This window comes from Camelus ferus, chromosome 9 (genome assembly GCF_009834535.1).
Source record: "Camelus ferus isolate YT-003-E chromosome 9, BCGSAC_Cfer_1.0, whole genome shotgun sequence".
In the NCBI taxonomy this organism is placed as follows: Eukaryota; Metazoa; Chordata; class Mammalia; order Artiodactyla; family Camelidae; genus Camelus; species Camelus ferus.
Window position 1 is genome coordinate 30,889,638 of NC_045704.1, and position 16,139 is coordinate 30,905,776.

At 47.5% G+C, this 16,139-nt stretch overlaps 1 protein-coding gene across 2 annotated transcripts in view; it reads left to right on the top strand.

Annotated features, from left to right (window-relative positions):
• The first annotated feature begins 9,946 nt into the window (after nt 1-9,946).
• The window catches only part of ADCY7 (adenylate cyclase 7), a 61,832-nt gene continuing 55,639 nt past the window's right edge, over nt 9,947-16,139 (top strand). Inside the window, exon 1 of one of the 2 annotated variants that reach the window (XM_032486270.1) lies at nt 9,947-10,107. The gene's annotated coding sequence lies outside the window, so the exon portion shown is untranslated. Of the gene's footprint in view, nt 10,108-10,326; nt 10,700-16,139 lie in introns of those variants that run through there. The other variant, XM_032486272.1, reaches the window with a different exon arrangement.

Genomic DNA, 16,139 nt, shown 5'->3' on the forward strand with positions numbered 1-16,139 from the left:
TTTTGTGTATGTCAGCGCAGCGCATGTGTTTATTGGTGTTTGCACATCATCTTAATTTTGCATTTTAATTTAAGTCCTCTTGGGTCCACACAGCTGTGGCTACTTTTCACTGCAACAACTTCTACGTGGCCTGATTACAGGGAAGGTCTCCACTAAGGAAACGGTCTGGATGGATTTGTTAGGAGTAGTGCTGTACCTTACAGATGCTGTGGTAATAAGAGGTTATGAAGTAAACAGGCTGGTAGTTACCCCCCTGGCCGGGTGAGTGGGAAGAGAAGAAACAGGCCTAGGAGAAGTGTTCCCTAACGCTTGGTAAGATTTAGTCCCTGTCTCATGGATTTGTCAGCCATACCTTTTAAAAAGAGTGAGATTTTAGGTTATCAGCCACATTTTTTGAGTTTAAGTGTATCTTCACCTTTCCACTTGGGTTCTTGCAATTCACAGCTGTTCCCTAAATCATTTCATATTACCTTTTATTTGGTTGCAACTTACAGTATGTCTCTTTGTACCTAAACTTAATCTCCGAAATTTAAGATCCCTCTCTCTCATTTTAAAAGTTTTCAGTCACTTTTTTTAAAAAAGTCTTTTGAAAGTCATGTGATCCTAAAACAATTCAACGACTTGTTGCAAATATCAAAGACTTCACACTGTACTCAGTACTAAAAAGCACCATCTTATGGTCGTTAAAAGCGGAAAAGTTAGGTGACAGCCAGTGCCGTTTCTGGACATGAAATGTGAAGGACTGTTGAGATAAACATTTTTTAGTGGAATATACATAGATACATATGTTTAGAAGTGTAATAACCCAATGTTTGTTTTAAATAACCTTTTTATTTATTTCCTTCTTTGATTAGCATTGCCTTCTGTGTTAAGAAATGCGGACTCCTGTGAGGTGCTGGAGGTTTGAATCATCTTGAAAGCTTTCCAATCTTGTCTAGTTACCGCTGCAGAGGCACTAAGGAATTTACCAGAAAAAAGAGATTTGATACAAATGATTTATGAAATCTCGACATTTCCTGAGGTCATATCACTGGGCACCAGTTACCAATGCTGTGAATGAATTGCACACCTGGAAGCTTTTTTTATTTTTTTTTTAAGCTAACGATTTCTCCAAAGATGTCAATTGTTTGCCTTGAAAATTTTATAAATTGCATTTCTACGTACATCTGCCCCCAGTGCTTACCATTGGGTTTATTATTCATAATCTGCAGTTTAATAAAGGCTTTGTGCTTTGATTTATCTTCAAACCCTTTGGTATGAGCCTTTATGTAAAACTTGAATGACTACTTAAAAAAATAAAAAGTATCTTGTAATTCTAAGGACAGCCCTATTTAGACTGATAAGAGGTTTTCTTGTACCTATATGGAGAGCATTCCTGTGGGTTTTCTTCCTTTTTAATGCCAGCAGTGGAGTGGGAGATAGCTTTAAGATTTTTTTTTTTTTTTTTTTTTTTTTTTGCCAAAGACATCCTTTTGGCCTCTCCACTGCCAATGTGAGACTGTGGAAACCGGCTGGCTCCCTGGAATTCGGTTATTTGCAAGTACCAACCCAGTTTTATCCTTTGCTTTAATGTAAGAGGTTGTGCTCGCTGTACTAAGAAATTGAGATACCTTACCTTCTGTTCATGGAGCAGATTATACAGACTGCTGCAATAGAGCAATGAAAATGTTGGTTCTCCAAAGAACAGAGAGAAGCAGGGTTAATAATCAAGTGCAACTAAAGCATGTTTTCAGAATTCTCACGCAGGGAGCTAAACCAGCAGTCCTATGGCTTGGACCAATGGTGCTTGCCTGGGACCCAACTGAATGGTGGGGAAAACCCCGGATAGTTTGCTTCGGGATAATTACAAGCATGGTTTCGGGTGAAGAGCAGCTAGGCAGTCTGTAGATAACTGGCTGGTAAAACCAGCCTGCCCACTCCAGCCCGATTTCTCCTGCCTACCTCTTACACACTTACTGGAGATGTTCTCTTTCAAAAAGTAAAAAGATAGAATCCTGTTAAATAGCATCCCAGAAATTTCTCAAATGGTAAGTTAAGAAATGAACTGAATGTACAGGACAGCTTTGTCCATCTACCCAGACGCAATGAATTTACTTAATTTCTCAACTAATACGTGAATGTATGTTCCATTCTGAAGCAATGTAAGTAATATGTAAATACTTAAATAAGAGGAGCTAGTTCCCCCTCCCAATCCCACTTAGCTCCTTAGAGCTAGCTGCTTTAATATCTTGGGGTGTACACTTGCAGATTTTCAGAAATGCATTTTCATACATAAACGTGTCTGTGCAAATGTAATTTCAGCGGGGCTTTTCCCCGTTTATGCAAGTGGTATCTTTCTGCATTACTCTGCTACTCCCCTACCACATGGAGAGATCTCTCCACGTCACTACAGGTGCAGCTCTGCTTCGTTCCTTTTTATGATGCTGACTTTTGCTTGCAAGTGGCTTTGGTAAATTCACACGTCAGATACCCCAAGGCCTTATAAGCTAATAAGCACTTATGAAACATCCAGCAGTTTTCAGCTCAACTTGAATAGGGGTTTTTTTATAAAGTATTACTATTTGATAGCACTTAGGAACTTTTACTGAGGGAAGAAAGTTTCCTCCGCTTTATCTTCTTTTGGGTGAATTTTCATGAATTGCTTTTGGATGATTTTTGCTAGGATTTAACTTATAAATGCAACATGGTCATCTGAAACTACACTCTGCTACTTTTTCTGTATTTCCACTTTTTTAAAAATTGCCTTTGGCAAAATTGATGAAAGAATATTAGTTGTATTGATCGCTGTCCACTACCTGCCCTCTAACTTAATCTTTTAAGACCCTTCAATAATTGCAGCAACAACAACTGTAAAATTCTCTCTAAAAATAACTGATCTGCCTTTAAAGCAGAATGAATCATCTGAGAGGGAACTCTGGCGAGAGAAAGAATCCAGCTATTTGGGTCAAGAGAAGGCAGAAAACTGCCTTAGATTTTATTGGGAATATCCGCTGGAAAATTTTGTTAGGAAAAGAAGATGAACAGTAGCTGTGGGAAATTCGAGGTGGTGATGTCCCTAATCCTTAGGAGCAATCATTTTTTTAGGAAATTACTTCCCTTGAAATCACTTTCTCAGGCTCTCACTAAGTGATTGTGGAAAACGAGATGCTCCGTATTTACTAGGTGAGCTTAGGGATACAACAACTCTGACTTTTAAATTGGGACCATTGTTTGCTTTATAAGAAAAATGCTTTATAATTATTGCTTGTCTAAAAAAATCATTTGAAAACACTGGTGAAATGAAAGTTCGCATTTTAAGACGAGAAAAATGTAAACATAAATTTTTTCCTCTGCTCGTTTGGGCCTCCTCCCTCCCCTGTAACGCATTATGCATCTGCATTTTATGTCAATGAGACTTCCTTAATGGCAGAAATACCTGCCCAACCATGAAGATCAGTTTTTCTCCTTCTGGTGCCAGCCATGTCATTCCTTTGAAGACAACATCCCTTTCTCAATCCTGTGAAGGGTCACAATAACCTTGTACATGCAGATGTCTTTGGTGAATTTAATGTACAATGCCAGTACATCATTTTCCTTAAAGACAGTGATTGGTGCAGAGCAGACTGGTCAGTTGACCTGGGGAGATACTGGGCTGCACCTAATGGAAGTTCCTTAATATTTATGACTTTATTCATGCTACTAGCTATATTACTTATATTCCGCCTATTTTACAAGATTATTGTTTCTTGCAATACCAAATGTGTGACTGAGCCTCAGATAAAATTGATGATTTAGGCAACTTGAAACAATCGATCGAATATATAGTTCTATAAGATAGTGATTATAATAGTGTAACTCTAGATACAGGATGAAGCAACAAGAGGGAACCACTTCGTGGACCGTAACAGACTAGTAAGACCGATGGTCCAGAGGTTCTGGCTACTGTTAACTGTGCAGTAACAGCAGAGTGGCCTGTCAACGAAATCCTCGCTTGACCTGGGGATGAGCATTCTTAGCACCATGGGACAAATTGGTTATGAAATGCCTCCCAAACCTTGGTCAAAATTAAGACCGAAAGGCAAGGGGTTGTAAAATAAAGAATGTTGCCCACCATCAAGTCATTAGGTACTGCGGCTACTGAGCTCCATTACACCCGAAAGGAGCTCAGGGTGAGGATCAGGACGAGGCACTCTGTGCTCTGGGAAAACTGACAGCCTGGCCCTCAGATAGATATTTTCAGGGGAAAAGTTTATGAACCCGGTTTCTTCCATCTTCCCATGCTTAGAAAACCATGAACTAAGATGTTTGCTCCTCACGGCCAGCAGCGACCTTCTACCAAGATGTGTGCTTGAGTGCACATAGCCCCTTCGCCAGAATCACATATAAACTGACCATCCCCCTTGCCTCTTCAGAACAGTTCCCAGAGCTCTCTGAGAGGATATCCACTGGGTTATAATCTTCAGTTTGGCTCGAGTAAAATTTACCATTTCTTTCTTAGATTGATTATTAATTTTTTTTTTGTCAACAATCCAGACTAATATGGGAAAGAATCTGTTTGGGAAATACCATAAATTTATGTTAAATGTGTGTTTCTAAAGCAAGTAACTACTATTTGAAAACAAGATTAAAATGTTGAAGAGAAGCCCATTAGAGATAAAAATGTTGGTGTTTAATGCCAACATTAAAATAAAAGGAGAGAGTTAAAGGTATCAAGTGGCCTAATCAAATGGTGTATCAATTTTCAAAAGAGCCACTGCTAAATATGGGTTGCAAACCACTTTTGTACTTCAATCACTCAGCAGCTACCTTCAGGAATGTGGCTTTGTGCAAGCACTCAAAGTAGCTGAAACGTTATCTTCACGCATCTATGTTTTCTAAAATCCAATTCAAGAAAACTGCTTTCATCTAAGTAGGCAAGACATCTCCACAGGGAGACCCAAGTGATGGGAAAAAGGTGACCCAGAACAGCCTGTGCAGACAGGGGTGCAAAGCGGCCAGGCCGGCACAAGGGGACCCTGGGGAATCCGGCTAGGCCCTGTCAAGAAAGTGCAAAGCAGGTGGATGGAGAACAGCAGTTTTGTTATAGTTTAAAACCAAGTTGTCTCCCCTTCCCTTCCTCTGCTTTCTCCCTATCCACTCCCGACTTTTGGTGGGTTTTTTGGGAGGAGTGGAGGGGGCGTGGAGAGTTTACCTCCATGTCTCTAAATAATATACCTCTAATGCCACTTCTTGATTTTTTTGTTCTTGAAATTATTTTTTTTTTTTGTTCTTGAAATTACGTGTTGACTTCCCACCACCCCTGGCCTTCTGTGCCCCGAGTTCCCAACACAGTTGTACCGGATTTTGTTTAGCATGATACACAGTGGTTATTTTATTGTGACTGTGTACATGCTGTTCTTACCCATTCAGCTGTATGCTGAAATATGACTCCTGTTTCTGCATCTTTTGGGGGGGGGCTTTTTTGGAGTTTTTTGTTTTTAGTTTTCCATGTGCAGTCACCCCAAACTCTGCCAATTTTCTAAGCCACCTCAAACACTCGGGTGCGTTAGTTATTTTATCCCTTTTGTCTTTTCAGAGGTGTCTCTCCTGCAGTTTCTGGCCAGCTGTGCCTGTGCACACGTCACCCTGGTCTCTGCAGCCTCCACCTGGATGTTCCCTTCATGTATCCCGTGTTGCAGCTCCTGTTCTCTGTATCCCGTGTTTAAACTCTCTCCTTTCATCAGCACACATCACCCAGTAGCTTCCTGGGAAAGGGTGCATGGCCAGTACACATCTGAAAATGTCTTTGTTCTTTGTTTATGCTCAACTGATAGTTTAGCTGGGTATAGAATTCTGGGTTGGGAAATATTTTCCTTTCCAAATTTGAAAACATTTCTTCGTCACTCCCGTTGTTGTTATGAGAAAAGCTAGTGTAACTTTTTTTTTCTTTCTTTCTTGAAATGTTTAGGATCTTTGATTCCTAATAGTCTAAAATTTCACTACTATTGAAAGTAAGTGGTTCTGTTTCTGTCTGTTATACTGGGCACTAGATGGTAGGGACCCTTCCGATCTGGAACTGCATTGCATAAACTTTATGACTGGGAAATCTTGAATTCTTATTTTTATTTTCCACCTTTCTGTTTTCTGTTTTCTCAGGACCTCCACAATTATTCAGATATTGGGTCTCCTGGACCAGTCTCTTGCTTTCTTATCTCTTCTTCCCCATTTTCCACTCTGACTTCTTATTCAATTTCATTTTCCAACTCTTCTGTTGGCTTTTCATTTCTGCTATCATGTTTTTCACGAGTTTTTTTTTTTTCTTCTGTCCTTAGATGTTCCTTGTTAGAAATAGTATCCTGTTTGATTTCATGGTTATATTTTTTGAATCTCTAAAGATATTAATATTATTAACAGTTTTTGTCTGGCTGCGTAGTCTCTGTGAACTCTTGTTCCCCTTTTCTTGTCTTGTTTTTTGGGTTAGAGGCTTTCCTTGGACTCCTGGTGTTTTCTGGTTGCCTGCACATGTGTACGAATGGGGCCTAACAAGCTCATGGGATGCTCTGGACTCAGGGTGGCAACCAGCTGTGTGCTTCTCTCAGGGTGATCAGACTTGGTTGGGGGGAGGAGAGGATCTTCAGGGATTCCTCAGAGAATCCCTCCAGCCTGGGAATAAAGGTCTGGCTGCCAACATCCTGGGAGCTGGCTGAGTCCCCGGGGAAGAGGGCTGGCTTGGGGGTGTGGGTAGGGTATGTCTCAGCTTCCTGTATAAATCTGCCTTTTAAATTCCTCTTTTCCTACAGCTGGGCTTGGTGTGGTCTATTCCAGAGACTCTCTATTTTAGCTTTTCCAGAGAAAAACCCTTCAGCTTCTGCCTGGGTGGGGATGGGCATTTACTCAGCTGGGTGGTGGTGGCGAGGGATGGGGGAGAAGTTGGCACTCTTAACTGCATCTTAGGTTTCCAACCTACCTCCTTTCCTTGAGCTCTACCCTGCTTCCTGTGATACCTGGCACTTCGCCTTTCTCAGACTTTGGAGCTTACTCCAGTGTAACTGGCACTGAGTCTTAGTTTTCCCAGCTGTCAGTGAAGGATTCGGTTTCTTCTGTCTGCCAAGTCAGTACCACTGGTCCACTTGCCTTCCACCTTCCAAATTCGTATTGCTTACTTCCCCTTTCATTTTCTCCATTCTTCAGGCCTTAAAAAAGTCCTTTCATTGCTGTTTTAGTGGCTTTAAGGAGGCAGCAGGAGTAGATGACGGGTTCATACACCATCTTTTCTGGACAGTTATTTTTTCCCCCAGTTTTATTGAGCTATGACTGACATACAGCACTGTGTAAGTTTAAGGTGTATGGCATGATTTGCTTTGGCGAGTTTTCTAATGTAAAATTGGGTTGCCAGGGAGAAGGATGTAGAAAGAGTATGCCCCAAACACTGAGAACAAATCAATCTCAGGGAGTGGCATGAAGGAGAGGAGAGAGTTCCAGTCCTTCACATCTTTGGATTGTTTCATTTTTATACTGTGACACACGTATCCCCTTTCTAACATCCACAGCTGCATAGCCCGTCCACAGGTGCTCACACGGCATCTGTCCAAGCAAGCACTGCTGGAGGGAGTGAGGGCAAGGAGGAAGCTCCTTCTTCCCCAGGGGTAAGGAATAAGGACCACCTGGCTGGGCAGGCTAGCGCTGCGCCACGCGGCGATGAGTGAAGTTGTAAACCTCGGGACTGAAGCCTCGTGAAGCTTGCCTGTTGCCCCGCTTGGCCGGCTAAAGAGAAGGGTTGAGTTCACTGAGATGAGCGAATCATAGCTTCTGTTGCGGTGATTTATTTTAGATTTTTGAATCTTCCTACACAAGTGAAACAAGGCCCCTGAACTGCTGCCTATCACAGAAATCCATTCAGGCAACAACTGCTGATCATCCTCCAGCAGCACACGCTGGCCCTGCGTGGGGGACGCTGCCCCTAGGGCGGTTAACGAGGGAGTCTTCAGGCAAACGTGCTCTGGAGGTTTTCAGCACAGTGGATGATGAACATCACAAACATACTAGGTGTGGACATTTGGAGAGTCCCCTCACCCGGATAGAGACAAACCTTTAACTGCAGCACTTCAGTGTGGATCTGATTTCCTATGCAGTCTTCTCCACTCCAAACCCATACTAAAATATCTTCTTTTACAAGGTTTGTCTTCATACACAAGTATCTTTAACCTATGGGTTGGCTGTTGATGTTAATGCTGTTGTTTCAGTCTGGTGTGAGGTGCTGTCTATTAGTTTTGCCTCAGTGGTAGCCAATTCATCCGACACTGCGCATTGAAGAAACCATTCCTTTGGTATTGATTTCAGATGCCATCCTTGTCACTAACTAAACTCACTTGGGCTTTTTAGTAACGCATATTCGCAGACCCACCCCAGGATCAGAATATTTGGGAGTAGGATCCAACCATACCTGGAGACCAGTCCCTGAGAACCAGAAGCATCCTCATCACCTGGGAGCTGGATAGAAGGTAAAACTCTTAGTGACCGCGCCAGACCTGCTCCTTCAGAAACTCGAAGTGGAACCCTGCAGTGTGCGTTTTCACCAAGCCTCTGGGGGGTTCTGATACTGGCTACAGTTTGAGAATCTCTGACTGAGGACTGAGGTGATTGCCCCTGAGGTGACCACAGTGCAGAACGGGGTGGTGGAGGTATCCTGGCACTTAATGGTGAACACTGATGCAAATGTCATGTTTAACTCACTTTCTCCAACTCTGCTTTCCTGTCTGCTCTCAGAAGAGTTGTTCGTGACACACACATGACAGGGTGGGAAGTCATAGCATCGCTCCTCGCTCCACACACACATTGCAAAGGGCTGAGGGCTTCTAGCACTCTGCTCAGAGAGGCCAGTGGAGAGAGTGCTGAGCGCTCAGGTCCTAGCTGGGCCATTCCATCCATGCCCAGGGCTCCACTTCACTCTCCAAGGCTGACCTCCACCAGCAGAACACACCGCCTCTGGGCTGAAGCACTCACTGTTCCTGTGGCCTTGGGGCAAACAGGTGGGTCGGCTCACTTTGTGCTTGGTTGAGGGGGCGGGGCTGTGGGAGGTAGGCGGGGCCCAGTTCCCAAGTTGGCTCTGCTGAGGAGGGTCTTTAGGCTGCAGTGCTTCCCATTTCCCGTGGAGTGAAGTTCTAGCTGCTGGGGGGTCCTTCCCCTGTGAGCCCTTGGGAAGCAGCAGTGTCCTCTACAGGGCTCCAGCCCAGAGGGCCAGGGGCCACCATCTGGACACGCAGAGGCTGAGGGAGCCCAGAGGAGGAGGCTGACCCATCTCTGGGGGATCAGAGAGGGCTTGCTGCTGAGGGACAGAAGTCTCAGCTGGGATCTTCCCACTCGCCACGTGGAATTGAAATCAGATTTTCACCTTCCAGCCTCCCATCATCTGATTCCTCCTAACAGTTCCAGAGTACCTGGCCTCTGTGCCGGGCTGTGGGCTCACTGCAGGGGGTCGAGGCTGTGACACACCCAGGATCTCTTCTCTCTGGGATAAGCTGGGGTACCTAGCTCCAGGATTCCACCACAGGGTTCCAAATGGAGTTCATGAACATGAGTTCATCAACCTGCTTGTCATAGGATCACCCCGGGGGCTCGTTAAACAGCAGATTCCCAGGAATCTTTCCCGTGGGGTTCTGGCTAGGGCCTCTGAAGTTGGACCTGAGAAATGGGTGTAACAGATGCTCACCTGGTTCCTCTCAGCAAAGTGGGAACCCCTGGCTACCACAGAGGGCATCCGTTTTGGACACGTGGGAAGGGAGAAACTCAGAAAGGTCTATGAGTAAAAGGCCCTCCTGGTCTTGATTACCTCTTCAGTCAGCCTCCTTTGTCCCTCCCAGCGGTGACTCAGAGGAGTGCTTTCTTGCTTTCCCAGCCTGGGTGCCTCGGAAACAGGACAGATTTTTTTTTTTTTTTTTTGCTGCCAACTCGGGCCCCACCCTGGCTTTAGGCAGCAGTGAGTGGGGTCAAGACGAGGTTACGACACCTACTTTCTGAGGACAACTACTTTCTGAGGCGGGCTTGGTCTTCCTGGTGCCAGAGAAGACACCAAGAAAGGCCCGACTCCGGCGGGTGCTGGGGTGGCTCCCACCTCTGGACCACCTAGGAGTTTAAGGCCCGAGTGAGACAGTAGGTTTCGACTTCTTCAGTTTCCCTCATCTTTGCAGGAGGGCACTAGATCTCAGTCTGGGGATCCTTCTAGAAACGGGCGTTGCTGGCAGGGGTGGGGTGGGAATCTGGAGCAGAAACGGCTGAAAGAGTTTGCTAGAAAGTGTTTCCCTCTGGGGGTGGGGCTGCACCTGGCTCGTCCGAACACGTGCGTGACTTTGAAGAAGAAAGTGTGTTTTTAAAAGGCTTTATTTCCTGCTCACGTTCCAGTAGGATGCCTGGCCGTTCGCTTTCACAGCCGCGCGGGGAGGCGGGCGGCGGCGGTGGGATGTTTGTGCGTTTCCAGCGTTTCTAGAGAAAACCGAGCAGGGTGGCGGCACGCGGCGCCTGAACCGGGGCCGAGGCGTCGGGCCGCTCTCCCTCCCCGCCGCGGGGCTCGGGGCTCGGGGCTCGGGGCTGGGCCTGGCGGCCAGCGGGGGGCGCCTGCGGCCGCTCCACCGTCCCCGCCCGCACAGCGGGATCCCGCCCGCGGCCGCGCGGCTACTCGGGCGGCGGCGGCGGCGGCGGCGGCAGCCGGAGCGGGAGCGGAGCTGAGCGGCGGCGGCGGCGGCAGGTGAGCGCGGCGCGGGCGGGGAGCGGCGCGGCGGGCCGGCCAGGCGGAGGGGGCGCGCGCCTCACTTCGGGGCCCGGGGACTCGCCCGCCGGCCGGGTCCTTCCTCGTCTTGCGCCCGGCCGGCCGCACCCGGGCGGAGGGGTGGGTGTGAGTCGGGCGGCTGCAGGCGGGCAACTCGCTCGGCCTGCCTTCCCTGGCCCCGGGAGCGGCGGAGAGGTGCGGGGCCCACCGACCCCCCACGCCAGGCCCGCGGAGCCGCCCTTTCCCCGCCCCCTTTCCCGGTCTTGCTCTTTCTCCGGCCGAAGCTTGCGGTGGGTCTTCTCAGATGTCCCCTTTCTCAGGCACTGCGAAGGAGGTGGGGGGGGGGGCAGTTCACAGGCAGGACCCCAGCTGGCAGGGACTGGGGCCCAACCCCACTTTCCGGATGACAAGACTGAGACCAGACAGGGACGTGGCTCTGTGCCCTCCTGGGCCCGGCACCCCCGGACCACCCTGTTGGAGCGCCCATTGGTTTATGACGCTAAAGAGGGGCTGGTTTGTAAGGTTTTCCAGACTCTGGCAAGGCAGGGGCCTCTGGAGGGTCAGTATATCCTGTTTAAAGTGAAAAATAACTCAAAGGGAGAGCACTCAGTTGAAGGCAAGACTAGGGTTCAGGTTTGGAAGCAGTCCAACCACAGCCAACAGTGAGCAGGACCCTTCACCAGCTTAGGGGGGCCGTTATGTGGATGGGAGAGCCGGCAAGGCATTTGCTCCGACTTGGATCCCCAGTGGGGAAATTCTGAAACCTAACCATTCAATTGAAGGAGATGGGCAGTGGTGGTAACCCACCCTGGTTGGGGGCCAGATAGATGCCGGAGTCTTTCTCAGTGTGGCCTGGAGTTGTTCTCTCTTTTGTTTTATATCTTGGGTCCTCTCCCTCAAAGGCTAAGAACTCATGTTCTTTCTGAGTCCCAGAGCCAAAGTTGGAAAATGAGAGTTTGGGGCCCTGTTCTTAGAAGTGGAGCCTTTAAGATGAGGACCACAGATGCCTTTGGTGGTTGGGCTGTGCTTGGAGTGACCAGATCTGAACTGGCTTTAGGTTCAGGGCCCTCCTCACTTCCTGAAGCCCCCCTCAGATCTGATCCAGGATGCTGCTCAACAGAAGTATGAATGAATGAATCAGTGGATGACCAGCTGGACCACAGGGGTCTCAGGGTATGAGAGTGAGGGGGCTTGGCAGGCTGGGGCTTTGGGCTCTGAGATGAGAGCCTCTAGTATTGTCACTGCTTTCACACGTGGGCAGATGCCCTCATAGGAGAGGGGAGCATGTCTGCTGTGGACCTGGAACTCTGGTGACAAACCCTCAGTGTAGTGAGGAGGTCCCACCCAAGTGGCCAAGCTGGGCCTGTGAGGCAGAGATGGGTTCACAGGGAGCTTTTTGGAGCTGCCTCCCCCAGTGCTGAAAGTTCAGGATCTTCAGACAGCAGGTCTCCTTCCTCAGCCCTTGCTGCTCTCAGGCTTTCGAGAGAGATTGCTCTTGGCCTTTAATGGAGGAAGGCAAGGAGAGGTGGGAGAGCTCCAGTTTCTGAGGTCAGATGGCTTATAAAGCTGTGGCATATTCCTTGTATCGTTCAATCCTGTGAGTTAGGGCTGGAATGATCAGCACCATTCTGGGTGGGAAAAGCTGAAGTCATCAAAGGTCTCATAGCAAGTTAGGCCTGGAGCTGAGACTAGGGTCTGGGCTCCTGGTCTTCCCATCCTGTTCTGGTCTGGTTCTGGTAGAGTCCGTTTGAGTACACATCGGGAGCCTGATCCCACCCCAGCAGGCAGTCTCAAGAGGGCCCGTTAGATCCCCCTCAAGGACAGAACATACTGCCTTCCTGCCAACCTGTCCACTCTCCCTTCCTCCTATTCCTACCCCATACCCGGGGATGCTCTGGGGCTTTGCTATGGACCCCATCTCTTGGAGCCCCTTCTTCTGTAGCTGGGCTCAACTGGACTGCTAGTTTGAGGATAATGGCTTATGTTGATTCCATGGCCCACTCCAGCAAGGGTGCCTGGAATGGCCTGCCTGGGCAGGAGGCAGAGAAACAAGATAGGCGTGGTCCCTGCCCTCATAAGCCCACTGGCCAAAAGGGGTCATGGAGTGATTACAGCTTGAACCCAAATACCTGTAAAGAGAGACTCACACAACAGGCAGGCCAGTCTGTGCACTGGGAACTGGAAGGATTGACAAGAGGGGTCTTCATTGGGATATCTTTGGGGGAGTTTGTTGATAGATAATTTTCTTATTTATTCATGCTTTCTGTATTTTCAAAATTGTCTACAATGAAGAAGAAAAGCAAAACTATTCCTTTTTTTTATTGTTTTGGGAAACTTTCAAGAGCTGTTCTGCTTCTGAAAGTTGGAATTGGGTTTGCAGGTGAGGTCTGGAAACTTCTGAATTTAATAGGGCTTCCAACAGGAATGTCCCAGGATTTGGAGATATTTTAGCACAGATTAGCCTCAAAACCCAACAGAAGGGCCCGGAACTCATTTGACATTCTGATTGATCTGTTGCAAAGCTTCTTGCTGGCAGTGGCGCCTTTTCCCGTGTGAGTTTGCTGGTATCTGGGTCTCATGACTGAGTGTTGGAGAGCTATCTGATGGGCCTGGCTGGTGGGTGGACTCCTGTCCAGGGGTGATGGTGCCCTCTCTTGGGAGAGACACCAGGCCAGGGGTGATGGAGGCAAGGTCGGTGGCAGCTTCCAGGACCTGAGCCACATCCATCTGGGAACCAAAAAGAGTGGTTTTCTAAGCTGATGCTGCCTGGCCTAGGTTGGAATTGGGGTTAGGGGTTTCAGGCCCCAGAGGAGTGGATGACTCCACATTCCTATGGGTCCTCACTGACAAAGCTGAGTCTGTGGAATTAGCCCACAGCCTGCTGCCGCTCTTTGCTCGTACCACAGGCTGAGTGTTGCTCTCCAGAACTGAGTGCTTTCTGCTCCCTGCTGTGAGAAGTCAGCTCCCACCTGCAGCCCTTGCTGTTCCATCTTCTTGTAAACTCTTCCCTCCAATGCAACCCTGTCATGTCTGTTAGAAAGTGCTCAGCCCCCTTTTGGACAACTGACCTCAGGGGTCCCCTTCAGTCCTGGTGATCTGTGGGTCAGGGACATGGCCTTGGGGGCCTTTTGGCTTCAGTCTCTGTCTCTGGGGTATTTGCTTTCCTTTGATTTTTGGACATGAGTATTGGAGCCTGGGCTGTCACTTTAAGTGGGGAAAAAGTAAGTCAGGAGCTGTGGTTCTAACCGCCCAACCCCCTCAGCTCTCCACTGCCCTGCTTGTATAGAGGGGCCTAAATGAGGCCCTGCAGGGTGGGGAGGCGGACATTATGCTAGGGCCACTGCCAGGTGCAGGGACCTGGTGACAAGAGGTCCAGCCAGTATGTGCATAGGAGGCCACTCTTTCAGTTAATGACCACCTGTTGAGTGAGGTGGCTATGAGCAGTCATCTACATGTTTGCAGAGGGAGCCACTGTTTTTAATTATTAACAACAAAGGCTATTATTTGCAAGCTTTTAAGCCTGGAGGACAAGAACACAGGCTCCGGAGGGAACCCCCTGGGCTTGAGTCCCAGCTCAACATTTCCTAGCTGTGTGACTTCAGGCAGGTACTTCAACCTCTCTGAGCTTCACTTTCTTATCTATAAAATGGAGACAGTGGGAATAGTTGCCTCAAAAGCCAAGGAATAGTTCCAATTAATAGAGTGACATGATAACCAAATGCAGTATGTGAACCTGGGCTGAAAAAAAATGTATGAAAGACAATATTAGGACAGTTGATGAAGTTGGATATGGATTATAGATTAAAGTAGTGTGTCAATATTAAATGACCTATAAATGTTTAAATGGGTCCTTGTTCTTAGGAAATAAGTACTGAAGTATTTAGGGGTAGAGGGGCACAGTATAAGCAAACCACTCTCAGGCAATAAAGAGAAACGGATATATAGACAGATAGTAAAGAAAGTGAGACAAAATGGTACAAACAGGCAAATCTGCATTAAAAGTATAGGAGGGTTTTTTGTACTTTTCTTGTAACATTTCTGAAAGTCTGAAACTATTTAAAAATACAAAGGTAAAAAAATGCCCATCTAATAGGATGAATGAAATAACATTAACTCTTGTTACTTAGAACAGAGCCTGGCACTCAGCGGACATTAGCTGCTACTGTTACTGTTGCTTTTTATGACCATTAATATGGGCGAAGTGTTATCTTATCTCATTGTTAAAATACCCAGTGTTAATCTCCACTTTACAGACAACAGTGGAAGCTCAAAGAGATTGAGTGGTTTGCTCACGGCCATGGAGTAGTGAGTTTAGAACACTGATAGGAGAACTGCTTAAATTTTATTTTGGATTAATTGCTAGCATCTGAAACCAGGAGATTTTACATAAAAGCCCAGATTTCTTTTTTTTTTTTTAAGAGATATATGTGTGTGTGTGTGTATACAATTTTTTCAGATTCTTCCACATTATAGTTTATTGAAGGTGTTGAATATAGTTCCCTGTGTTATACAGTGAATCCTTGTTGTTTATTTTATATATGGTGGTGTGGATTTCTTAATCCCATATTCCTCATTTGTCCCTCCCCCGGCTGCCCTTTTCCCCTTTGGTAACCGTAAGTTTATTTTCTACGTCTGTGAGTCTGTTTCCGTAAGAACTCAGCTTTCTGATTTCCTTTGATAACTCAGAAGGCCTGCAACACTGGCCACATCCCTTCGCGGCAGTTATGGGCTGAATCTGGGCAGCAGCTCCTCTTTACACAGGGCTTGGGCCTCCAGTTTGCCCCCTTCCCCACCCATCCAGCCAGCCTCACTGGTTGATGTCCTGTCTGGCCTCTGGGGGTCAGGGTTTGTCATCCTGGGGGAGTGCCATGGTACATCTGACCCCAGGGTCCCTGGCCCCAAGGCTTGGGTTCTTCCCCTCCTCCCACGTCCACCTTGGGTTCTCTGCTCCCCAACGCACTCCTCCGTCCAGAAGGTGCTGTGTTGTACCTCCTTTGATCGATCTATACTGGAGTACCTACGCGTGTGTGAGGAGAGGCTGGGGGTTGCAAGGGAGGAGGAGGAGTCTGAGTTTTGTGGCTCCAGTCTGCTGTGTCCTGCCATGTTCCCAGTCCTCCTTCAGTCCTGCCTGAAGCCCTAAGCAATGTGTCTGGCTCTTCAGAAGGGGTAGAGGGTGGTTTAATGACACCCCATGAGGAGGATGTGGAGGAACTCACAGAAGGGCCCCCAGGCTGCAGTCTTCATCTTGGTTTGGTGTTTGAAGGTGGGTGGTTATTTCTCTTACCTGAGATTCTGTTTCTTCCTCTGTAAAGTAGGGGTGTACCGCCTTCCTGGAGGGTGGTCAGAAGGACTGGAGGGGCCAGCCTGTGAGGCTCGGGCTGGTGGAGGTCTGCGGATGTGGTCACGAGGGTTGTTTCAT